Source organism: Cherax quadricarinatus, chromosome 4, assembly GCF_038502225.1.
Source record: "Cherax quadricarinatus isolate ZL_2023a chromosome 4, ASM3850222v1, whole genome shotgun sequence".
Taxonomy (NCBI): Eukaryota; Metazoa; Arthropoda; class Malacostraca; order Decapoda; family Parastacidae; genus Cherax; species Cherax quadricarinatus.
The window spans coordinates 55,101,267-55,128,889 of NC_091295.1; positions in this window are offsets into that span (position 1 = coordinate 55,101,267).

A 27,623-nucleotide genomic window follows, 5' to 3' on the forward strand; every position below is an offset into this window, starting at 1 on the left:
GGAGATCCCAGACCAAGGAAGATCAAATACAGCCTCCCTCACAAATTCCTATAGAAGCCCCCAACCAGGTCAACCCCAGTGCAACCAAACACTCTAAACCAAAACACCCATGCCATATCCAATGCCCCCCCACTGCATTACAAACTCCACCCACACAGCAACCACCCATAGTTCCTTATCAGGTCTCCCACTTCCCCAACCCCAATATACCTCCCAGACCACAGTCTTAGAAAAGAAGTTGAAGGTGTGGTATACAAATGCAGATGGAATAACAAATAAGTGTGAGGAGTAGCATGAAAGAATCAAGGAGAGAGACATCCCCAGACATAGTAGCATTCACAGAAACAAAACTCACCAGGATAATAACAGATGCAATCTTTCCATCTGGATATCAAATCCTCAGGAAAGACAGAGGGAGGAGAGAAGGAGGAGGCGTTGCACTGCTCATTAAAAACCAGTGGGGGTTTGAGAAAATGGAAGGAATGGATGGCATGGGCGAAAGAGACTACTTAGTTGGAACAATCCAGTCTGAGGGACATATGGTGATAATTGCAGTAATGTACAACCCACCACAGAACTGCAGGAGTCCAAGAGAAGAATACGATAAGAGCAACAGCCGAGGTGGCCAGGAGAGCACACATGGGGGGAGCAAAGTTACTAGTTATGGATGATTTCAATCACAAGGAGATTGACTGGAAAAACCTGGAGCCCAATGGGGGTCCTGAAACATGGACAGCCAAGATGATGGATGTGGTACTGAAAAACCTCATGCATCAACATGTTAGAGACGCTACCAGAGAGAGAGGTGAGGATGATTCAGCAAGACTGGACCTTGTATTCACCTTGAGTAGCTCGGACATCGAGGATATCATGTATGAAAGGCCACTAGGGGCTAGTGATCATCTGGTTATGTGCTTTGACTACATAGTTGAGCTTCAAGTGGAGAGAGTAGCAGGAATAGGATGAGAAAAAACCAAACTACAAAAGGGGGAACTACTCAGGCATGAGGAACTTCCTGCAAGACATTCAGTGGGAGAGGGAACTGACAGGAAAACCAGTACAAGAAATGATGGACTATGTGGCAACAAAATGCAAGGAGGCAGAGGAGAGGTTTGTTCCCAAGGGAAACAGAAATAATGGGAAGAACACAACGAGTCCTTGGTTCACCCAAAGGTGTAGGGGGCAAAAACTAAGTGTACTAGAGAATGGAAAAAGTACAGAAGACAGAGAACTCAGGAAAATGAAGAGATTAGCCGAGGAGCCAGAAACGAATATGCACAGATAAGAAGGGAGGCTCAGAGACAATATGAAAATGACATAGCATTGAAAGTCAAGTCTGACCCGAAGCTGTTTTATAGCCACATCAGGAGGAAAACAACAGTCAAGGACCATGTAATCAGACTGAGGAAGGGTGATGGGGAGTTCACAAGAAAAGACCGAGAGGTATGTGAGGAGCTCAACACAAGATTTAAAGAACATTAAAATGGTATAAAATACCGACAGGTTGTTAGGTAAGACACATATGCAACAGTTAGGTATCTTTATTTTGAAATAAAGATACCTAACTGTTGCATATGTGTCTTACCTAACAACACAAGATTTAAAGAAGTATTTACAGTGGGAACCAGTAGGACTCCAGGAAATCAGAACAGGGGGGTACACCAGCAAGTGCTGGATGAGGTACATATAACCAAGGAGGAGGTGAAGAAGCTGCTATGTGAACTTGACACCTCAAAGGCGGTGGGACCAGACAACATCCCTCCGTGGGTCCTTAAGAGGGAGCAGAGATACTGTGTGTGCCATTAACAAAGATCTTCAACACATCAATTGAAACTGGGCAACTCCCTGAGGTATGGAAGATGGCAAATGTAGTCCCAATTTTTAAAAATGGAGACAGACATGAGGCACTAAACTACAGACCTGTATCACTAACGTGTATAGTATGCAAAGTCTTGGAGAAGATCATCAAGAGGAGAGTGGTGGAGCACCTGGAAAGAAGTAAGTGTATAATTGACAACCAGCACGGTTTCAGGGAAGGAAAATCCTGTGTCACAAACCTACTGAAATTCTATGACGAGGTGACAGAAGTAAGACAAGAGAGAGAGGGGTGGATCGACTGCATTTATTTGGACTGCAAGAAGGCCTTCGACACAGTTCCTCACAAGAGGTTACTGCAAAAGCTAGAGGATCAGGCACACATAACAGGAAAGGCACTGCAATGGATCAAAGAATACCTGACAGGGAGGCAACAACGAGTCATGGTACGTGACGAGGTGTCAGAGTGGGCGCCTGTGACAAGCGGGGTTCCACAGGGGTCAGTCCTAAGACCTGTGCTGTTCTTGGTAAATGTGAATGACATAACGGAAGGGATAGACTCAGAAGTGTGACTCACGAAATCTTAATGACACGATTGCAAACAAACCATTCCCCGGCCGGGATTGAACCCGCGGGTTCAATCCCGGCCGGGGTATGGTTTGTTTGCAATCGTGTCATTACGATTTCGTGAGTCATGTTGACGGCAGTGAAGGGACTTGAGCTAGAGTTCGTCACGGCCACGCTAGCTGGAGATTCGTCTGTAAAAACTTGCATTTGTGGTCACAGTGGTGCCTGTGCTAACCTTCCTATGGCGTAGAAATATACCTAGTTGGACGAATCTTATTGTGTCTAGCTGGTCTAGTGGCTAACGCGACGGGCTGGAATTTTGAGACTCTCTGACCGCGTGTTCAGTCCCGGCAGGGGTATGGTTTACTCAGAAGTGTCCTTGTTTCCAGATGATGTGAAGTTAATGAGAAGAATCAAATCTGATGAGGATCAGGCAGGACTACAAAGAGACCTGGACAGGCTACAAGCCTGGTCCAGCAATTGGCTCCTTGAATTTAACCCTGCCAAATGCAAAGTCATGAAGATTGGGGAAGGGCAAAGAAGACCGCACACACAATATAGTTTAGATGGCCAAAGACTGCAAACCTCACTCAAGGAAAAAGATCTGGGGGTGAGTATAACACCGAGCATATCTCCTGAGGCGCACATCAATCAGATAACTGCTGCAGCATACGGGCGTCTGGCAAACCTACGGATAGCGTTCCGATACCTCAGTAAGGATTCGTTCAAGACTCTGTATACCATTTACGTCAGGCCCATACTGGAGTATGCAGCACCAGTTTGGAATCCACACCTAGTCAAGCACGTCAAGAAATTAGAGAAAGTGCAAAGGTTTGCAACAAGACTAGTCCCAGAGCTACGGGGATTGTCTTACGAAGAAAGGTTGAGGGAAATCGGCCTGACGACACTGGAGGACAGGAGGGTCAGGGGAGACATGATAACGACATATAAAATACTGCGCGGAATAGACAAGGTGGACAAAGACGGGATGTTCCAGAGAAGGGACACAGACACAAGAGGTCACAATTGGAAGTTGAAGACTCAGATGAATCAAAGGGATGTTAGGAAGTATTTCTTCAGTCATAGAGTAGTCAGGCCGTGGAATAGCCTAGAAAGTGACGTAGTGGAGGCGGGAACCATACATAGTTTTAAGGCGAGGTATGATAAAGCTCATGGGGCAGGGAGAGAGAGGACCTAGTAGCAATCAGCGAAGAGGCGGGGCCAGGAGCTATGACTCGACCCCTGCAACCACAATTAGGTGAGTACAAATAGGTGAGTACACACACACACACACACACATTCACACGAAATAATTCCCCGTAATCGCAACAGCAGAGCAAAGAAAACAAAGAAAAGAAAACGGAGTCGATACCTCGAAGCCAGTGGATAACATGTTGGGTCAGTCTTGACCCCAACACCGGCGCAATAAAGGCCATTTTTGGCCAGGGCCACAGTGCCACTCTGTACATATGCCCTCCTCTTCCCTCCAGCAACACTCTCTGTATGATGCCAATAAATGGCTCAGAGATCTGATATGTTGATAAATTAGACACATGTGCAACACTTGGGTATCTTTAGTGTGGGAACGTTTCGCCACACAGTGGCTTCATCAGTCCTGTACTAAGAAGAATGATTGGAAATCACAAGGAGTTTGAGGTAATCAGTCCCTCAGCCTGGAGTTGATGTAATTAGTCTGTCATCTTTGTACTGGACTGATGAAGCCAAAATTTCGGCAATAAAGATGCCCAGGTGCTGTAGGCCTGATCGTGGACCGGGCCGCGGGGGCGTTGATCCCCGGAATACACTCCAGGTAGACTCCAGGTAGGTGTTCCGCACGTATGACTAAGATAGTGTTGCTCTCTTTCTCTTTCTCTCTCTTTCTCTCTCTCTCTCTCTCTCTCTCTCTCTCTCTCTCTCTCTCTCTCTCTCTCTCTCTCTCTCTCTCTCTCTCTCTCTCTCTCTCTCTCTCTCTCTCTCTCCCTTACATCTCTACTAACAAAGTGAGCCACCTACCTCACGTCACCCGCACCAAATCGACCCGAGGAAAACAAATGGGGCGCAGGTCGCAATCTGCGGCCAGGCGCCCGCCTGCGGCAGCCACCACCCATTTCGACTGCTTGCAAAGATCACAGGAATTTAATCGAATGGATTTCTTCTGAAGGATGGCTGGGTAGATTTCTTCTGAAGGATGGCTGGGTAGATTTCTTCTGAAGGATGGCTGGGTAGATTTCTTCTGAAGGATAGCTGGGTAGATTTCTTGTGAAGGATGGCCGGGTAATTTCTTCTGCAGGATGGCCGAGGAGACCATGTGAGAGACACTATACAGTACCACTCCATATAAAATTTCTGACCCATTAATGCGTGTAAACTGATTAGAAAACCGAAAGTTTTATAATGAGACTTCCTCTGTCCAGTACGGAGAAGAATGGTTTAAGATCAGGAGGAGTTTGAGGTAATCAGTCCCTCAAATTGACGGACTGAACGCATCGACTCCAGGCTGAGGGATTGATTGCCTCAAACTCCTTCTGATCCTCAACCATTCTTCTCTGAACTGGACTGAGAAAGCCACTGGGTGGCGAAACGTTGCACAAGTATCTCATTAATCTTAACCATCAAGGAAAAAAAAGGCACAATACCGTGACTGGAACAATACACGAATAACCTGCACATAGGAGAGAGGAAGTTACCACGACGTTACGGTTCGACTTAGACCATTTACAAGTAGGTATTGTATACCTACCATCCTGTCGGTATACAATACCGACAGGATGATAGGTAAGACACATGGGCAACAGTTTCGCCTACTGTGTAGGCGAAAGGTTTCGGAATAAAATTGCCTAACTGTTGCCCATGTGTCTTACCTACCATGTACAAGCAGACTTGGACCATGTACAAGCAGACTTGGACCATGTACAAGCAGACTTGGACCATGTACAAGCAGACTTGGACCATGTACAAGCAGACTTGGACCATGTACAAGCAGACTTGGACCATGTACAAGCAGACTTGGACCATGTACAAGCAGACTTGGACCATGTACAAGCAGACTTGGACCATGTACAAGCAGACTTGGACCATGTTCAAGCAGACTTGGACCATGTACAAGCAGACTTGGACCATGTACAAGCAGACTTGGACCATGTACAAGCAGACTTGGACCATGTACAAGCAGACTTGGACCATGTACAAGCAGACTTGGACCATGTATAAGCAGACTTGGACCATGTACAAGCACAGACTTGGACCATGTACAAGCAGACTTGGACCATGTACAAGCAGACTTGGACCATGTACAAGCAGACTTGGACCATGTACAAGCAGACTTGGACCATGTACAAGCAGACTTGGACCATGTACAAGCAGACTTGGACCATGTACAAGCAGACTTGGACCATGTACAAGCAGACTTGGAACATGTACAAGCAGACTTGGACCATGTACAAGCAGACTTGGACCATTTACAAGTCACCTTGGACCATTTACAGCCAACTTAGACCATTTACAAACCAACTTGGACCATTTACAAGTCAACTTGGACCATTTACAAGTCAACTTAGACCATTTACAAACCAACTTGGACCATTTACAAGTCAACTTGGACCATTTACAAGCCAACTTAGACCATTTACAAACCAACTTGGACCATTTACAAGTCAACTTGGACCATTTACAAGTCAACTTAGACCATTTGCAAGCCAACTTGGACCAATTACAAGCCATTGGACCATTTACAAGTCAACTTGGACCATTTACAAGTCAACTTAGACCATTTGCAAGCCAACTTGGACCAATTACAAGCCATTGGACCACTTACAAACCAACTTGGACCATTTACAAGTCAACTTGGACCATTTACAAGTCAACTTGGACCATTTACAAGCCAACTTGGACCATTTACAAGTCAACTTGGACCATTTACAAGTCAACTTGGACCATTTACAAGCCAACTTGGACCATTTACAAGTCAACTTGGACCATTTACAAGCCAACTTGGACCATTTACAAGTCAACTTGGACCATTTACAAGCCAACTTGGACCATTTACAAGTCAACTTGGACCACTTACAAGCCAACTTGGACCATTTACAAGTCAACTTGGACCACTTACAAGCCAACTTGGACCATTTACAAGTCAACTTGGACCATTTACAAGTCAACTTGGACCATTTACAAGTCAACTTGGGCCACTTACAAGCCAGCTTGGACCATTTGCAAGCCAACTTGGACCATTTACAAGCCAACTAGGACCATTTACAAGCCAACTTGAACCATTTACAAGCAGACTTTGACCATTTACAAGCCAACTTGGACCATTTACAAGTAGACTTGGACCATTTACTAGCCAACTTGGACCATTTACAAGTCAACTTGAACCATTTACAAGTCAACTTGGACCATTTACAAGTCAACTTGGACCATTTACAAGTCAATTTGGACCATTTACAGGCTAACTTGGACCATTTACAAACCAACTTGGACCATTTACAAGCCAACTTGGACTGTTTACAAGCCAACTTGGACCATTTACAAGTCAACTTGGACCATTTACAAGCCAACTTGGACCATTTACAAGTCAATTTGGACCATTTACAGGCTAACTTGGACCATTTACAAACCAACTTGGACCATTTACAAGCCAACTTGGACCATTTACAAGTCAACTTGGACCATTTACAAGCCAACTTGGACCATTTACAAGCCAACTTGGACCATTCACAAATGGCCCAAGACGGACCGGGTTATTTATATATTTACTCATTAATAATTAAGAGTAACAAGTACGACTTTAATTTATTCAGAATTTTTCTTCACCTCTTTATTCCTTCAGTTATTAAATGACTTAATAAAATAAATTCTTGACCTGTTCTTTTCTCGTATAAGTTTCACCTTTTTCTTTACCAATAGATCATTCTCATTTGTTCATTCAAGGGCCGCGCTGCGTGACCCTTGCGGGTTTACCGCTTTGTTTTAATTATTGTAATAATAGTAATAATGTTCATTCAAGGGATAAATATTTTCTAAGATGGTCTAATTAGCTAGTATTACTAAATTACTAATTTCGAGGTGCTTCTTTTTATTAGGCTTTCTAGAAAGCTGTGTGGCTCTTAATGAACGGAGGATCGAGCCTTCATTACTTCCATACTAGTTTAATAATAATAATAATAATAATAATAATAATAATAATAATAGTAATAATAGAATCCCAGATACCTAGTTTTTCCATTATTAAAATAGGTACTTAAGGAATTTTATTTAATTTATAGATGAGGATAATTGCAGGTATTTCACTAGTGGTTAAAAATATAGTGTCTGATTACCCATGGTACGGGTAGGGCTCGAACCCTCGGCAAGTGAGTTGTAAAACTCCAGGTCGGTAGCTGTGGTAGTGGTGGTAGCTGTGGTAGTGGTGGTAGCTGTGGTAGTGGTGGTAGCTGTGGTAGTGGTGGTAGCTGTGGTAGTGGTGGTAGCTGTGGTAGTGGTGGTAGCTGTGGTAATGATGGTAGCTGTGGTAGTGGTGGTAGTTGTGATTGTGATGGTAGTTGTGGTAGTGGTGTTAGTTGTAGTAGTGATGGTAGTTGTGGTAGTGATGGTAGTTGTTGTAGTGGTGGTAGCTCTGGTAGTGGTGATTGTTGTGGTAGTGGTGGTAGTTGTGGTAGTGATGGTAGCTGTGGTAGTGGTAGTAGTTGTGGTAGTGATGATAGTTGTACTAGTGGTGGTAGTTGTGCTAGTGGTGGTAGTTGTGCTAGTGGTAGTTGTTGTGGTAGTGATGGTAGTTGTGGCAGTGATGGTAGCTGTTGTAGTGGTGGTAATTGTGGTAGTGATGATAGGGGAGGTAGTCGTGGTAGTTATGTCTAGATACTAATTAAGAGGCTTACTAGATGTTCTAAGGTGGCGTGACAGCTGTCTAGAATGTAAATGAACATGGAGAAATAAAGAGAGGACGTGTGAGTAATTGTTGGAATTACTAGAGGCGCAGGAAGTCTGGGTCTTAAGAGTCAGCAAGTAGGGTGAGAGAGAGAGAGAGAGAGAGAGAGAGAGAGAGAGAGAGAGAGAGAGAGAGAGAGAGAGAGGGAGAGTAGGAAAAAGAGAGAGGAAGGGGACTGTGAAGATGAGTGGAAAGGCTTAGAAGAGATGAGAGAGAAGGGGGGAATAGGAGAAAAATAGCGGGTGCATAAAGGAAGGGGGTTGGTAGGGGAATGGGGTGTGTAGGGAAGGGAGGGTTGAGAGTAGAAGGGTAGACAAGGGTGGAGGGAAGGGGATAGAGGGGTAGAAGGCGGCACTGCAAACGACCAATTTGTCAGCACAATTGACTGGGAATTGATAGCCAGGGATGGTTCATCTGCTGGTCTAATGGACTCCATTACCTCAATGGCACCTGAGATTGTTAAGAGACAGACCCAACCACCTCGTTTGTCTCCCCTGCACCTTGTTAAGGCTTGTTATTGCCCTAGGATGGGCTGCTTGGTTGGTAGGTTGGATTGTAGACCGGTGGATGGCTTGCTTGGATGGTTGACTAGCCGGTGGGTTGGCTGGTTGACAAGTCACAAATATTAACCAAGAATTTTGATGGAAAAAACACTTCAGTCGACGTTTCAGTCCATGATGGAGCAACGTTTCGGTCCACCGTGAACCATTATCAAGTCACAAGTGTGACCGAAAGTGTTAAAAGATTCTTATCCTAACTGCGGCTTGTGTGCTGATCCCCTGACAGATTTGTCAGAATAATCTCTCAAGTAAGAATCAGCACAGGCGTTCTGAGAGGGATTCTTAGGACATAGAGATCAGGAATGAAGTTAAACTCTCAGAGGAGCCCAAGAAAATCGTCTTTAACCTCAAAGGAGCCCCAAAAAAATCGTCCATAACCTCAGAGAAATCCAAGAAAATTGTCTTCAACTCTGAAACCCAAGAAAATTCTCTTCGACTCTGAGGAACCCAAGAAAATTCTCCTCGACTCTGAGGAACCCAAGAAAATTCTCCTCGACTCTGAGGAACCCAAGAAAATTCTCCTCGACTCTGAGGAACCCAAGAAAATTCTCCTCGACTCTGAGGAACCCAAGAAAATTCTCCTCGACTCTGAGGTACCCAAAAAAATTCTCCTCGACTCTGAGGAACCCAAGAAAATTCTCCTCGACTCTGAGGAACCCAAAAAAATTCTCCTCGACTCTGGGGAACCCAGGGAAATCGTTCACAGGTGTGAGAGGCAGCAGAGTAGAGCCTCTGGTCTTCGTCTTGACTAATAATAACAAAGCGTTCAGTTAATACATACCAGTGATTGGCTGTGTCATGGTGGCCGTGGCTGACTGCTGATTAACCCTGGTGGTCAGCCTTTTTCTGCTCTCCTCTCCTCATTTTCTCTCCTCCTTCTTCTCCTCCTCCTCCTCTTCCTTGTATTTTTACACAAGGGCTTTTACTGGGTTGGGTTAAGAGTTCTTAACTTTGTTTACTAGCTAAGAGCTGCTACCTGCTCTAATTTCTAATCTTCTCTCTCTCTCTCTCTCTCTCTCTCTCTCTCTCTCTCTCTCTCTCTCTCTCTATCTATCTATCTATCTATCTATCTATCTATCTATCCCTACATCTCTAGCTTTGTCCTTCTTTTCATTTCCCTCTGTCCATACCCATCATCTCCCACACTCCCACTATATACATCCCAGCCTCCCACATCTATCTCTCTCCATCCCTCCCATTTTTGACTCCTCACACCTATAATTTGTCGAGAGACGGGGATTTATGGCGCTTCAAGATTATACATAATTTTCAAAGTTTATAATAGAGTATAGAGACCGCTGGTGCAACATGCAATCCCGTGGACTAATAGTTGAGAGGCACGTGTTGCAAGTTTGGGTTTCAACTCTATCGACTTGGGTTTCAGTCGTATCTACTACAGGAGAGTCATTAATTAAGGCTGCATGTCACCTGTTCACTTGTCAAGAATATTTTAATCTCTTAAATGGGGATTTAGAGTAAATTCTCAGTGTATATACACCAAGAGACGTACATCTCAGGGTATATACACTGAGATATTCATCTGTGTGTATATATACACTGAGACATGTATATAAACTGAGAAACGTTCATTTATATGTGCATATTTTCTCATTTATAGGAAATTATGTATGGCTTGTCTAGAATCTGTATTAGTTTGTATTTAATGTATATATATATATATATATATATATATATATATATATATATATATATATATATATATATATATATATATATATATATATATATATATATATATATATATATATATATATATATATATATATATATATATATATATATATATATATATATATATATATATATATATATATATATATATATATATATACCTTTCTCTCTCTCTCTAATAGCTGATATTAATGATTTACAATTGGCTATTCTTCACTTTTTCTTCAACCAATTTCTAGTCGCTAACAACCCAATTGGTGATTAGTTTCTCTAACAATTGCCAGTAGTCATGGGTACGAGGGCAATCGTTTTATATGCTCAACGGCCCAACATTGCTTCCCCGGCAGTAGTTTGCGACTGAAACGACCCGTTGGGACAACCAGCTGGGCAGGAACGACCCGTTGGGGCAATCAGCTGGGAAGGAACGACCAGTTTCAGCTGTCAATAGCATTTTTTTTTTTTTTTGGTGGATGCGTGTGGGTTATTTAGAGCGAGAATGGGTGGAGGCTCGATCCTCTGTATACTGAACGTAATGTTATTTTGGCGGGTGGTGAATGATCCATACGGTTGGAGATGGATGACCCGCATTAATCCAGGTGGATGACCCACATTGATCGAAGTGGATGTAGCAATCATCTCTCACCGGCGGAAGAGAAAGAGAGAGAGAGAGAGAGAGAGAGAGAGAGAGAGAGAGAGAGAGAGATGGATGCAGCATCCAGTCAACTCATCTCACGCTGTAACAACCGAGCAGTCAATTTCTCCTTCAATTAACCTCCGCGAGGGACAAATTGGGGGTTAAATCCTCGCTCACTTTCCACGTGCGGAGACTCCAACACCCCCCAACTCCCTCTTGCCCAGCACACCTCCCTTCCAGCTTTCCCAACACCCTTTCTATCCACCTCCCCCCTCCCATACACCCTATATCTCCCTTGCTAAAGCCCTCAACACACCCTAATCTATTTGGAAAACAAAATGCAAATACTAAAATATTTTGTTGTAAGTCTTCCAGTCCTGGAACCTCGATCACTCCGACAGTACGTAAAGTCAAGAAGGCTTGAGGTTATATAGCCAGGGAATAGCTTGATCACCCTTCAACAGCCTCTGCTTAATTACTACTGTGGGACATCACCAGCTACTGGTGATGTCCCACTGTTTTTGACAGAGTTGTGTGTGTTCGTGATCCTGCTTCTGGTTCACCTATGACTACCACAACCTTCTATTACTATTAGTACTACTACTAGTACTACTACTACTAATGCTTTTGCTGCTGCTGCTATTGCTATTGCTACTGTGACTGTCATTGCAACTATTTTTACTACAATTGCTATTACTACTACTACTACTACTACTACTACTACTACTACTACTACTACTACTACCGATTTAGTTGCCTCGTTGTCAGCTGACATTCCTGGTGTAGTAGCTGAATAAACATCACTAATTTCTTGACATCGGATTGCCCCATCTACTGAATTCATATGATGGTCTGCATGGATTTAGTGAGGAACTGAATGAGGTAGTAAAAACAAGTATGCTATTATAGTTCTTGATTCTTATACATGATTTACGGAGAGAGCTTTCTGCAAGAGGGATATGAAGAGGAGGCAGAGGGTGTGTCGTGGCTGGAATTCGAGGATGTAGTCAGCAGTTTAGGAAATATTATTATTGGTAATGGGAGCAACCCTGTTATCTGCCTCACCACTGGAAGAAATGATGGTGGGAAGCGTGTGGGAGAGGACTTGCTCACCAGGTATCGCACAACAACCGATAATACTAGGAATAAGGGAGGGATCCCTGTCATATGGGGAACTTTGTTGCAGAGGGGTGTGGGCAGTGAATAGTAGTTCACAGCTATTGGTGTTAACTGCTGTCTGGACAAGTACCGTAAGGACACTGAATTATCATTTATTGATAATTGAGACCACTTCTGCGGAAGGATGGGAGGAAATTTATCCAGGACAGGAGCAGCAGTATTAGTTCAGTCGAGGAAACTGTTCCAGCAGTGTATTAAGCTTTAAACTGAAGAAAAAAAGTTAGAAGTATGAGTGTGTGGGGGGAAGGAGAGGAATTGCGATATTAAAGATTTAGGTAGCAAAAGTTATCAACATTCTGAAGTAATGAAAATCAGAAATTACAATCATCAAGGAAATAAAACCAAACTCTCAGCAAATATCAAGACAGTGGACACACCGGACCGCAATAACAGAAATAATGGAAAGGCAAAGATTCACAGAAAGAAGATACAGAAGAAAACTTTCTAAACATATACAAATCACCACAACACAAGAAACATTTTAAGAGTTGAGATTAATTGCAATTATTGATATTGCAATAACTGAGACTTGATTTAATTTAAGGAATCGGGACGCAGATGTTGAATACCATACTCAGGAGTTTAAGTTGTTCCATGTTGAAAAAAATAACTGGGAGAGGAAGTGGTGTCTGTGTGAGTCCGAAAAAAAAAAACTTGAATCCCTAGAGAAAAAGATAGAGAATCTTCTGGATAGAAACCCTAAGGCATGAAAATTCGATTTTAGGTGTGATGTACCGTCGCCCAAACATGGAAGATGATCAATGGAAACTTCTTGATGACAAAATTGCTGAAGTTTCACATTATAATGTTGTAATAATCAAGTAATTTAGTGGTAGCTAAATTAATTGGAAATTTAAGGCGATTAATGACTTCTTAGAAGTAGTAGCAATGGTAGAATTACCCGCAAAATGTTTGGTAAATGTACACAGATGAAACTAATGTCACATTTTATTGTGGCAACGTTTCACTCTCCAGGAACGAAACGTTGCCACAATAAAATATCGCATTAGTTGCATCTGTGTCAATTTCCATAACATTTCTTAGAGGTAATCCAGGATTGACTTTTTTTTATGTAGTTGGTAAGAGAATCAACCAGAGAAAGTTACTCGCTTGATCTAGTTTTGACAAACAAGGAGACTCCTAGTAAATAATCTAGAAATCACTGAAAAGCTGATCACAGAACTGTTACCTAGAATATTAGCTGAGAACATAAGAACGTAAGAATGGAGGAACACTGCAGAAGGCCTACTGGCCAATACAAGGCAGATCCTTATCAAAACGACCCCTACCCAAAAGCTACCCGGGAGTAAGATACCAAGGATAATGCAGCGAAGGTCGTAGATTTTTCACTCTGCCGATTATAATGGACTTGGGTATCCCCTGTCTAGCAGTGACTGGGGTTACCTGTCTAGCAGTGACTGGGGTTACATGTCTAGCAGTGACTGGGGTTACCTGTCTAGCAGTGACTGGGGTTACCTGTCTATCAGTGGCTGGGGTTAACTGTCTAGCAATGACTGAGGTTACCTGTCTAGCAGTGACTGGGGTTACCTGTCTAGCAGTGACTGAGGTTACCTGTATAGCAGGGACCGGGGGTTACCTGTCTAGCAGTGACTGAGGTTACCTGTCTAGCAGTGACTGAGGTTACATGTCTAGCAGTGACCGGGGGTTACCTGTCTAGCAATGACTGAGGTTACCTGTCTAGCACTGACTGGGGTTACCTGTCTAGCAGTGACTGGGGTTACCTGTCTATCAGTGACTGGGGTTAACTGTCTAGCAATGACTGAGGTTACATGTCTAGCAGTGACTGGGGTTACCTGTCTAGCAGTGACTGGGGTTACCTGTCTAGCAGTGACTGGGGTTACATGTCTAGCAGTGACTGGGGTTACCTGTCTAGCAGTGACTGGGGGTTACCTGTCTAGCAGTGGCTGGGGGTTGCCTATCTAGCAGTGACTGGAGTTACCTGTCTAGCAGTGACTGGGGTTACCTGTCTAGCAGTGACTGAGGTTACCTGTCTAGCAGTGACTGGGGTTACCTGTCTAGCAGTGACTGGGGTTACCTGTCCAGCAGTGACTGGGGGTTACCTGTATAGCAGTGGCTGGGGGTTACCTGTCTAGCAGTGACTGGGGTTACCTGTCTAGCAGTGACTGGGGTTACCTGTCTAACAGTGACCGGGGGTTACCTGCCTAGCAGTGACTGGGGATTACATGTCTAGCAGTGACTGAGGTTACCTGTCTAGCAGTGACTGAGGTTACCTGTCTAGCAGTGACTGAGGTTACCTGTCTAGCAGTGACTGAGGTTACATTCTAGCAGTGACTGGGGTTACCTGTCTAGCAGTGACTGAGGTTACCTGTATAGCAGTGACCGGGGGTTACCTGTCTAGCAGTGACTGGGGTTACCTGTCTAGCAGTGACTGAGGTTACATGTCTAGCAGTGACCGGGGGTTACCTGTCTAGCAATGACTGAGGTTACCTGTCTAGCAGTGACTGGGGTTACCTGTCTAGCAGTGACTGGGGTTACCTGTCTAGCAGTGACTGGGGTTACCTGTCTAGCAGTGTCTGAGGTTACCTGTCTAGCAGTGACCGGGGGTTACCTGTCTAGCAGTGATTGGAGTTACCTGTCTAGCAGTGACTGGGGTTACCTGTCTAGCAGTGACCGAGGGTTACCTGTCTAGCAGTGACTGGGGTTATCTGTCTAACAGTGACTGAGGTTACCTTTCTAGCAGTGACTGGGGTTACCTGTCTAGCAGTGACTGAGGTTACCTGTCTAGCAGTGACCGGGGGTTACCTCTCTAGCAGTGACTGGGGTTACCTGTCTAGCAGTGACTGGGGTTACCTGTCTAGCAGTGACCGGGGGTTACCTGTCTAGCAGTGACCGCGGGTTACCTGTCTAGCAGTGACCGGGGGTTACCTGTCTAGCAGTGACTGAGGTTACCTGTCTAGCAGTGACTGGGGTTACCTGTCTAGCAGTGACTGAGGTTACCTGTCTAGCAGTGACCGCGGGTTATCTGTCTATCAGTGACTGGGGTTGCCTGTCTAGCAGTGACTGGGGTTACCTGTCTAGCAGTGACCGGGGGTTACCTGTCTAGCAGTGACCGGGGGTTATCTGTCTAGCAGTCACTGGGGTTACCTGTCTAGCAGTGACTGGGGTTACCTGTCTAGCAGTGGCTGGGGTTTACCTGTCTAACAGTGACCGGGGGTTACCTGTCTAGCAGTGACTGGGGTTACCTGTCTAGCAGTGACTGATGTTATCTGTCTAGCAGTGACCGGGGGTTACCTGTCTAGCAGTGACTGAGGTTACCTGTCTAGCAGTGACCGGGGGTTACCTGTCTAGCAGTGACTGGGGTTACCTGTCTAGCAATGACTGGGGTTACCTGTCTAGCAGTGACCGGTGGTTACCTGTCTAGCAGTGACTGGGGTTACCTGTCTAGCAGTGACTGGGGTTACCTGTCTAGCAGTGACCGGGGGTTACCTGTCTAGCAGTGACTAAGGTTACCTGTCTAGCAGTGACCGGGGGTTACCTGTCTAGCAGTGACTGGGGTTACCTGTCTAGCAGTAACTGGGGTTACCTTTCTAGCAGTGACCGGGGGTTACCTGTCTAGCAGTGACTGGGGTTACCTGTCTAGCAGTGACTGAGGTTACCTGTCTAGCAGTGACCGAGGGTTACCTGTCTAGCAGTGACTGAGGTTACCTGTCTAGCAGTGACTGAGGTTACCTCTCTAGCAGTGACTGGGGTTACCTGTCTAGCAGTGACTGGGGTTACCTGTCTAGCAGTGACTAAGGTTACCTGTCTAGTAGTGACTGGGGTTACCTGTCTAGCAGTGACTGAGGTTACCTGTCTAGCAGTGACTGGGGTTACCTGTCTAGCAGTGACCGGGGGTTACCTGTCTAGCAGTGACCGGGGGTTACCTGTCTAGCAGTGACTGGGGTTACCTGTCTAGCAGTGACTGGGGTTACCTGTCTAGCAGTGACTGGGGTTACCTGTCTAGTAGTGACTGAGGTTACCTGTCTAGCAGTGACTGGGGTTACCTGTCTAGCAGTGACTGAGGTTATCTGTCTAGCAGTGACTGGGGTTACCTGTCTAGCAGTGACTGGGGTTACCTGTCTAGCAGTGACTGAGGTTACCTGTCTAGCAGTGACTGGGGTTACCTGTCTAGCAGTGACTGGGGTTACCTGTCTAGCAGTGACTGGGGTTACCTGTCTATCAGTGACTGGGGTTACCTGTCTAGCAGTGACTGGGGTTACCTGTCTAGCAGTGACTGAGGTTACCTGTCTAGCAGTGACTGAGGTAATGTATCTGATAATTCTGTCGACGATGTTTTTACTAAATAATAATGAAAATAACTCTCAGTATAACATTTCTATATAAACTGAAGAAGCTGTCAATGTCCATTTATTCCCAGACATCAATTGAGTCAAATATAAATCTTACAGATTGATGAAAGGTAGACTAAAATATCTGTCTGTTATGGACGATGACAGAAGTTTACAGGTGCATCTGAATCGCTTTATGAATCAATGTGTTTGTATTATATATGTAAGAAATGTGCGGCATCTGGCTATCTTGGCCGTGGAAACGTTTCGCCAACTACCACTACCACCACTGCTACCACTACTACCAACACCACCTCTTCATTCACAATCACCGCCATCACCACCTCCTCTATCTTGACGACTACCACCTCCCTCTTCACCACCACCTCCACCATCTTCGCCACCACCCTCTCCCTCACCACTCTACCATTCCCCACCACCCCTCCCTCTCCATCCATCCCCACCCTCAACCACGTGCTCCACCCTCTCAATCGAAGAAAACCCAGCATTTGCATAGCACCGTCTTGTGTTCTAACACGTCCCCCTGAAGGTGCAGGTTAGGAGGGGGGTGCTAGTGAGGGAGAGGTGGTGCTTGTAGTTGTGGTGATGGAGGTGGTGGGAAGGGGGGAGGAGAGAGGGGGGGAATTGAGCAAGTCTCAGGTCAATTTCAGCGTAATCAACCCGCTCTACGATCGCTCTACTCTCACATCAACTCACTCGACAAGCATCTCAGGAATCCCACCAGACATTACTCTTTTGTGTATATATTAACCTGCCTGTGGTTCCTGTGGCTCCAGGCCTCTAGGCCCTTTGGTCGGTAAGACCCAATCTGCCGTGGCTTTCCTGAGGGGTGGTGAGCCTTAGGGGATAGCGTGGGTTAGCAGGCTCCTGCCCCCATGGGCCGGCCGCCGTGGGCCAGATGTTGGTAGTGATATTGGGGATAAAAAGTGTGATAATACACGGGGTGGCCGCTAGATGGCATGATAGCAGCGGGGGGTGGGGGAGGGGGCAGGGGGAGGACTGGGGGGTCCTGATTAACACGGTGGGAAGGGAATAAAGGAGGGGGAAACAGGGTGAGGGGAGAGGGCGAGGGGAGGGTGAGAAGAGAGGGTGATGAGGGAATGAGGGTGGGTCATCAGGTGTATTAACATCACTGGTAATTAGCACCCACCAATGGTGTCAGTGTACAATGTACACTGTGTACAATGTACACTGTATACAATGTACACTGACACCGGTGGTGGGTGTTAATTACATGTTCTAACCTCAATGAATAATGCTAAAATTGTACGTAAAATAATATTAACGTTAATACGTTAATATGTCGTGCCGAATAGGTAAAATTAGCCAATTAGCAAGAGCTCATTTAAAATTAAGTCCTTTCTAAAATTTCCTCTTATACGTTTAAAGACATATTTTTTTTCATTTTTGTTAATGTAAAAATTAATTATCTTGTACCAAAAGAACCTTAGAAAACTTACCTGACGTTATCATAACAAGCGCAATTTAATTTAGCCTAATCCAATTAAATATATTTTAGATAAGTTTACAATAATTTAAAAATAATCAAACAGAATGAATTTTTTTTCGTTAGGTTCAGAATGATTTTTGCTAAATTATTGCACAGCTGGAAGAAAGTGGAGGGACTCCAGGTGTTTCATACAGAGTTAACCAAGAGTGGAGGGACTCCAGGTGTTTCATACAGAGTTAACCAAGAGTGGAGGGACTCCAGGTGTTTCATACAGAGTTAACCAAGAGTGGAGGGACTCCAGGTGTTTCATACAGAGTTAACCAAGAGTGGAGGGACTCCAGGTGTTTCATACAGAGTTAACCAAGAGTGGAGGGACTCCAGGTGTTTCATACAGAGTTAACCAAGAGTGGAGGGACTCCAGGTGTTTCATACAGAGTTAACCAAGAGTGGAGGGACTCCAGGTGTTTCATACAGATTTAACCAAGAGTGGAGGGACTCCAGGTGTTTCATACAGAGTTAACCAAGAGTGGAGGGACTCCAGGTGTTTCATACAGAGTTAGCCAAGAGTGGAGGGGCTCCAGGTGTTTCATACAGAGTTAACCAAGAGTGGAGGGACTCCAGGTGTTTCATACAGAGTTAGCCAAGAGTGGAGGGACCCCAGGTGTTTCATACAGAGTTAACCAAGAGTGGAGGGACTCCATGTGTTTCATACAGAGTTAACCAAGAGTGGAGGGACTCCAGGTGTTTCATAAAGAGTTAACCAAGAGTGGAGGGACTCCAGGTGTTTCATACAGAGTTAACCAAGAGTGGAGGGACTCCAGGTGTTTCATACAGAGTTAACCAAGAGTGGAGGGACTCCATGTGTTTCATACAGAGTTAACCAAGAGTGGAGGGACTCCAGGTGTTTCATACAGAGTTAACCAAGAGTGGAGGGACTCCAGGTGTTTCATACAGAGTTAACCAAGAGTGGAGGGACTCCAGGTGTTTCCTACAGAGTTAACCAAGAGTGGAGGGACTCCAGGTGTTTCATACACAGTTAACCAAGAGTGGAGGGACTCCATGTGTTTCATACAGAGTTAACCAAGAGTGGAGGGACTCCAGGTGTTTCATACAGCGTTAACCAAGAGTGGAGGGACTCCAGGTGTTTCATACAGAGTTAGCCAAGAGTGGAGGGACCCCAGGTGTTTCATACAGAGTTAACCAAGAGTGGAGGGACTCCATGTGTTTCATACAGAGTTAACCAAGAGTGGAGGGACTCCAGGTGTTTCATACAGAGTTAACCAAGAGTGAAGGGACTCCAGGTGTTTCATACAGAGTTAGCCAAGAGTGGAGGGACTCCAGGTGTTTCATACAGAGTTAACCAAGAGTGGAGGGACTCCAGGTGTTTCATACAGAGTTAACCAAGAGTGGAGGGACTCCAGGTGTTTCATACAGAGTTAACCAAGAGTGGAGGGACTGTAGGTGTTTCATACAGAGTTAACCAAGAGTGGAGGGACTCCATGTGTTTCATACAGAGTTAACCAAGAGTGGAGGGACTCCAGGTGTTTCATACAGAGTTAACCAAGAGTGGAGGGACTCCAGGTGTTTCATACAGAGTTAACCAAGAGTGGAGGGACGCCAGGTGTTTCATACAGAGTTAGCCAAGAGAGGAGGGACTCCAGGAGTTTCATACAGAGTTAGCCAAGAGTGGAGGGACTCCAGGTGTTTCATACAGAGTTAACCAAGAGTGGAGGGACTCCAGGTGTTTCATACAGAGTTAGCCAAGAGTGGAGGGACTCCAGGTGTTTCATACAGAGATAACCAAGAGTGGAGGGACTCCAGGTGTTTCATACAGAGTTAACCAAGAGTGGAGGGACTCCAGGTGTTTCATACAGAGTTAACCAAGAGTGGAAGGACTCCAGGTGTTTCATACAGAGTTAACCAAGAGTGGAAGGACTCCAGGTGTTTCATACAGAGTTAACCAAGAGTGGAGGGACTCCAGGTGTTTCATACAGAGTTAGCCAAGAGTGGAGGGACTCCAGGTGCTTCATACAGAGTTAACCAAGAGTGGAGGGACTCCAGGTGTTTCATACAGAGTTAACCAAGAGTGGAGGGACTCCAGGTGTTTCATACAGAGTTAACCAAGAGTGGAGGGACTCCAGGTGTTTCATACAGAGTTAACCAAGAGTGGAGGCACTCCAGGTGTTTCATACAGAGTTAACCAAGAGTGGAGGGACTCCAGGTTTTTCATACAGAGTTAACCAAGAGTGGAGGGACTCCAGGTGTTTCATACAGAGTTAACCAAGAGTGGAGGGACTCCAGGCGTTTCACACAGAGTTAGCCAAGAGTAGATGGACTCCATGAGTTTCATACAGAGTTAACCAAGAGTGGAGGGACTCCAGGTGTTTCATACAGAGTTAACCAAGAGTGGAGGGACTCCAGGTGTTTCATACAGAGTTAGCCAAGAGTGGAAGGACTCCAGGTGTTTCATACAGAGTTAACCAAGAGTGGAGGGACTCCAGGTGTTTCATACAGAGTTAGCCAAGAGTGGAGGGACTCCAGGTGCTTCATACAGAGTTAACCAAGAGTGGAGGGACTCCAGGTGTTTCATACAGAGTTAACCAAGAGTGGAGGGACTCCAGGTGTTTCATACAGAGTTAACCAAGAGTGGAGGGACTCCAGGTGTTTCATACAGAGTTAACCAAGAGTGGAGGGACTCCAGGTGTTTCATACAGAGTTAACCAAGAGTGGAGGGACTCCAGGTTTTTCATACAGAGTTAACCAAGAGTGGAGGGACTCCAGGTGTTTCATACAGAGTTAACCAAGAGTGGAGGGACTCCAGGCGTTTCATACAGAGTTAGCCAAGAGTAGATGGACTCCATGTGTTTCATACAGAGTTAACCAAGAGTGGAGGGACTCCAGGTGTTTCATACAGAGTTAACCAAGAGTGGAGGGACTCCAGGTGTTTCATACAGAGTTAACCAAGAGTGGAGGGACTCCAGGTGTTTCATACAGAGTTAACCAAGAGTGGAGGGACTCCAGGTGTTTCATACAGAGTTAACCAAGAGTGGAGGGACTCCAGGTGTTTCATACAGAGTTAACCAAGAGTGGAGGGACTCCAGGTGTTTCATACAGAGTTAACCAAGAGTGGAAGGACGCCAGGTGTTTCATACAGAGTTAACAAAGAGTGGAGGGACTCCATGTGTTTCATACAGAGTTAACCAAGAGTGGAGGGACTTCAGGTGTTTCATACAGAGTTAACCAAGAGTGGAGCGACTCTAGGTGTTTCATACAGAGTTAACCAAGAGTGGAGGTACTCCAGGTGTTTCATACAGAGTTAGTCAAGAGTGGAGGGACTCCAGGTGTTTCATACAGAGTTAACCAAGAGTGGAGGGACTCCAGGTGTTTCATACAGAGTTAACCAAGAGTGGAGGGGCTCCAGGTGTTTCATACAGAGTTAGCCAAGAGTGGAGGGACTCCAGGTGTTTCATACAGAGTTAGCCAAGAGTGGAGGGACTCCAGGTGTTTCATACAGAGTTAACCAAGAGTGGAGGGACTCCAGGTGTTTCATACAGAGTTAGTCAAGAGTGGAGGGACTCCAGGTGTTTCATACAGAGTTAACCAAGAGTGGAGGGACTCCAGGTGTTTCATACAGAGTTAACCAAGAGTGGAGGGGCTCCAGGTGTTTCATACAGAGTTAGCCAAGAGTGGAGGGACTCCAGGTGTTTCATACAGAGTTAGCCAAGAGTGGAGGGACTCCAGGTGTTTCATACAGAGTTAACCAAGAGTGGAGGGACTCCAGGTGTTTCATACAGAGTTAACCAAGAGTGGAGGGACTCCAGGTGTTTCATACAGAGTTAACCAAGAGTGGAGGGACTCCAGGTGTTTCATACAGAGTTAACCAAGAGTGGAAGGACTCCAGGTGTTTCATACAGAGTTAACAAAGAGTGGAGGGACTCCAGGTGTTTCATACAGAGTTAACCTAGAGTGGAGGGACTTCAGGTGTTTCATACAGAGTTAACCAAGAGTGGAGGGACTCCAGGTGTTTCATACAGAGTTAACCAAGAGTGGAGGGACTCCAGGTGTTTCATACAGAGTTAGCCAAGAGTGGAGGGACTCCAGGTGTTTCATACAGAGATAACCAAGAGTGGAGGGACTCCAGGTGTTTCATACAGAGTTAACCAAGAGTGGAGGGACTCCAGGTGTTTCATACAGAGTTACCCAAGAGTGGAGGGACTCCGGGTGTTTCATACAGAGTTAGCCAAGAGTGGAAGGACTCCAGGTGTTTCATACAGAGTTAACCAAGAGTGGAGGGACTCCTGGTGTTTCATACAGAGTTAGCCAAGAGTGGAGGGACTCCGGGTGCTTCATACAGAGTTAACCAAGAGTGGAGGGACTCCAGGTGTTTCATACAGAGTTAACCAAGAGTGGAGGGACTCCAGGTGTTTCATACAGAGTTAACCAAGAGTGGAGGGACTCCAGGTGTTTCATACAGAGTTAACCAAGAGTGGAGGGACTCCAGGTGTTTCATACAGAGTTAACCAAGAGTGGAGGGACTGCAGGTGTTTCATACAGAGTAAACCAAGAGTGGAGGGACTCCAGGTGTTTCATACAGAGTTAACCAAGAGTGGAGGGACTCCAGGCGTTTCATACAGAGTTAGCCAAGAGTAGATGGACTCCATGTGTTTCATACAGAGTTAACCAAGAGTGGAGGGACTCCAGGTGTTTCATACAGAGTTAACCAAGAGTGGAGGGACTCCAGGTGTTTCATACAGAGTTAACCAAGAGTGGAGGGACTCCAGGTGTTTCATACAGAGTTAACCAAGAGTGGAGGGACTCCAGGTGTTTCATACAGAGTTAACCAAGAGTGGAGGGACTCCAGGTGTTTCATACAGAGTTAACCAAGAGTGGAGGGACTCCAGGTGTTTCATACAGAGTTAACCAAGAGTGGAAGGACTCCAGGTGTTTCATACAGAGTTAACAAAGAGTGGAGGGACTCCAGGTGTTTCATACAGAGTTAACCAAGAGTGGAGGGACTTCAGGTGTTTCATACAGAGTTAACCAAGAGTGGAGCGACTCTAGGTGTTTCATACAGAGTTAACCAAGAGTGGAGGGACTCCAGGTGTTTCATACAGAGTTAGTCAAGAGTGGAGGGACTCCAGGTGTTTCATACAGAGTTAACCAAGAGTAGAGGGACTCCAGGTGTTTCATACAGAGTTAACCAAGAGTGGAGGGGCTCCAGGTGTTTCATACAGAGTTAGCCAAGAGTGGAGGGACTCCAGGTGTTTCATACAGAGTTAACCAAGAGTGGAGGGACTCCAGGTGTTTCATACAGAGTTAACCAAGAGTGGAGGGACTCCAGGTGTTTCATACAGAGTTAGCCAAGAGTGGAGGGACTCCAGGTGTTTCATACAGAGTTAACCAAGAGTGGAGGGGCTCCAGGTGTTTCATACAGAGTTAACCAAGAGTGGAGGGACTCCAGGTGTTTCATACAGAGTTAACCAAGAGTGGAGGGACTCCAGGTGTTTCATACAGAGTTAACCAAGAGTGGAGGAACTCCAGGTGTTTCATACAGAGTTAACCAAGAGTGGAGGGACTCCAGGTGTTTCATACAGAGTTAGCCAAGAGTGGAGGGACTCCAGGTGTTTCATACAGAGTTAGCCAAGAGTGGAGGGACTCCAGGTGTTTCATACAGAGTTAACCAAGAGTGGAGGGACTCCAGGTGTTTCATACAGAGTTAACCAAGAGTGGAGTGACTCCAGGTGTTTCATACAGAGTTAGCCAAGAGTGGAGGGCCTCCAGGTGTTTCAAACAGAGTTAGCCAAGAGTGGAGGGACTCCAGGTGTTTCATACAGAGTTAACCAAGAGTGGAGGGACTCCAGGTGTTTCATACAGAGTTAACCAAGAGTGGAGGGACTCCAGGTGTTTCATACAGAGTTAACCAAGAGTGGAGGGACTCCAGGTGTTTCATACAGAGTTAACCAAGAGTGGAGGGACTCCATGTGTTTCATACAGAGTTAACCAAGAGTGGAGGGACTCCAGGTGTTTCATACAGAGTTAACCAAGAGTGGAGAGACTCCATGTGTTTCATACAGAGTTAACCAAGAGTGGAGGAACTCCACGTGTTTCATACAGAGTTAGCCAAGAGTGGAGGGAATCCAGGTGCTTCATACAGAGTTAACCAAGAGTGGAGGGACTCCAGGTGTTTCATACAGAGTTAACCAAGAGTGGAGGGGCTCCAGGTGTTTCATACAGAGTTAACCAAGAGTGGAGGGACTCCAGGTGTTTCATACAGAGTTAACCAAGAGTGGAGGGACTCCAGGTGTTTCATACAGAGTTAACCAAGAGTGGAGGGACTCCAGGTGTTTCATACAGAGTTAACCAAGAGTGGAGGGACTCCAGGTGTTTCATACAGAGTTAGCCAAGAGTGGAGGGACTCCAGGTGTTTCATACAGAGTTACCCAAGAGTGGAGGGACTCCAGGTGTTTCATACAGAGTTAACCAAGAGTGGAGGGACTCAAGGTGTTTCATACAGAGTTAACCAAGAGTGGAGGGACTCCAGGTGTTTCATACAGAGTTAGCCAAGAGTGGAGGGACTCCAGGTGTTTCATACAGAGTTAGCCAAGAGTGGAGGGACTCCAGGTGTTTCATACAGAGTTAACCAAGAGTGGAGGGACTCCATGTGTTTCATACAGAGTTAGCCAAGAGTGGAGGGACTCCAGGTGTTTCATACAGAGTTAACCAAGAGTGCAGAGACTCCAGGTGTTTCATACAGAGTTAACCAAGAGTGGAGGGACTCCAGGTGTTTCATACAGAGTTAACCAAGAGTGGAGGGACTCCAGGTGTTTCATGCAGAGTTAGCCAAGAGTGTAAGGACTCCAGGTGTTTCATACAGAGTTAACCAAGAGTGGAGGGACTCCAGGTGTTTCATACAGAGTTAGCCAAGAGTGGAGGGAATCCAGGTGCTTCATACAGAGTTAACCAAGAGTGGAGGGACTCCAGGTGTTTCATACAGAGTTAGCCAAGAGTGGAGGGAATCCAGGTGCTTCATACAGAGTTAACCAAGAGTGGAGGGACTCCAGGTGTTTCATACAGAGTTAACCAAGAGTGGAGGGACTCCAGGTGTTTCATACAGAGTTAACCAAGAGTGGAGGGACTCCAGGTGTTTCATACAGAGTTAACCAAGAGTGGAGGGACTCCAGGTGTTTCATACAGAGTTAACCAAGAGTGGAGGGACTCCAGGTGTTTCATACAGAGTTAACCAAGAGTGGAAGGACGCCAGGTGTTTCATACAGAGTTAACAAAGAGTGGAGGGACTCCATGTGTTTCATACAGAGTTAACCAAGAGTGGAGGGACTTCAGGTGTTTCATACAGAGTTAACCAAGAGTGGAGCGACTCTAGGTGTTTCATACAGAGTTAACCAAGAGTGGAGGTACTCCAGGTGTTTCATACAGAGTTAGTCAAGAGTGGAGGGACTCCAGGTGTTTCATACAGAGTTAACCAAGAGTGGAGGGACTCCAGGTGTTTCATACAGAGTTAACCAAGAGTGGAGGGGCTCCAGGTGTTTCATACAGAGTTAGCCAAGAGTGGAGGGACTCCAGGTGTTTCATACAGAGTTAGCCAAGAGTGGAGGGACTCCAGGTGTTTCATACAGAGTTAACCAAGAGTGGAGGGACTCCAGGTGTTTCATACAGAGTTAGTCAAGAGTGGAGGGACTCCAGGTGTTTCATACAGAGTTAACCAAGAGTGGAGGGACTCCAGGTGTTTCATACAGAGTTAACCAAGAGTGGAGGGGCTCCAGGTGTTTCATACAGAGTTAGCCAAGAGTGGAGGGACTCCAGGTGTTTCATACAGAGTTAGCCAAGAGTGGAGGGACTCCAGGTGTTTCATACAGAGTTAACCAAGAGTGGAGGGACTCCAGGTGTTTCATACAGAGTTAACCAAGAGTGGAGGGACTCCAGGTGTTTCATACAGAGTTAACCAAGAGTGGAGGGACTCCAGGTGTTTCATACAGAGTTAACCAAGAGTGGAAGGACTCCAGGTGTTTCATACAGAGTTAACAAAGAGTGGAGGGACTCCAGGTGTTTCATACAGAGTTAACCTAGAGTGGAGGGACTTCAGGTGTTTCATACAGAGTTAACCAAGAGTGGAGGGACTCCAGGTGTTTCATACAGAGTTAACCAAGAGTGGAGGGACTCCAGGTGTTTCATACAGAGTTAGCCAAGAGTGGAGGGACTCCAGGTGTTTCATACAGAGATAACCAAGAGTGGAGGGACTCCAGGTGTTTCATACAGAGTTAACCAAGAGTGGAGGGACTCCAGGTGTTTCATACAGAGTTACCCAAGAGTGGAGGGACTCCGGGTGTTTCATACAGAGTTAGCCAAGAGTGGAAGGACTCCAGGTGTTTCATACAGAGTTAACCAAGAGTGGAGGGACTCCAGGTGTTTCATACAGAGTTAGCCAAGAGTGGAGGGACTCCGGGTGCTTCATACAGAGTTAACCAAGAGTGGAGGGACTCCAGGTGTTTCATACAGAGTTAACCAAGAGTGGAGGGACTCCAGGTGTTTCATACAGAGTTAACCAAGAGTGGAGGGACTCCAGGTGTTTCATACAGAGTTAACCAAGAGTGGAGGGACTCCAGGTGTTTCATACAGAGTTAACCAAGAGTGGAGGGACTGCAGGTGTTTCATACAGAGTAAACCAAGAGTGGAGGGACTCCAGGTGTTTCATACAGAGTTAACCAAGAGTGGAGGGACTCCAGGCGTTTCATACAGAGTTAGCCAAGAGTAGATGGACTCCATGTGTTTCATACAGAGTTAACCAAGAGTGGAGGGACTCCAGGTGTTTCATACAGAGTTAACCAAGAGTGGAGGGACTCCAGGTGTTTCATACAGAGTTAACCAAGAGTGGAGGGACTCCAGGTGTTTCATACAGAGTTAACCAAGAGTGGAGGGACTCCAGGTGTTTCATACAGAGTTAACCAAGAGTGGAGGGACTCCAGGTGTTTCATACAGAGTTAACCAAGAGTGGAGGGACTCCAGGTGTTTCATACAGAGTTAACCAAGAGTGGAAGGACTCCAGGTGTTTCATACAGAGTTAACAAAGAGTGGAGGGACTCCAGGTGTTTCATACAGAGTTAACCAAGAGTGGAGGGACTTCAGGTGTTTCATACAGAGTTAACCAAGAGTGGAGCGACTCTAGGTGTTTCATACAGAGTTAACCAAGAGTGGAGGGACTCCAGGTGTTTCATACAGAGTTAGTCAAGAGTGGAGGGACTCCAGGTGTTTCATACAGAGTTAACCAAGAGTAGAGGGACTCCAGGTGTTTCATACAGAGTTAACCAAGAGTGGAGGGGCTCCAGGTGTTTCATACAGAGTTAGCCAAGAGTGGAGGGACTCCAGGTGTTTCATACAGAGTTAACCAAGAGTGGAGGGACTCCAGGTGTTTCATACAGAGTTAACCAAGAGTGGAGGGACTCCAGGTGTTTCA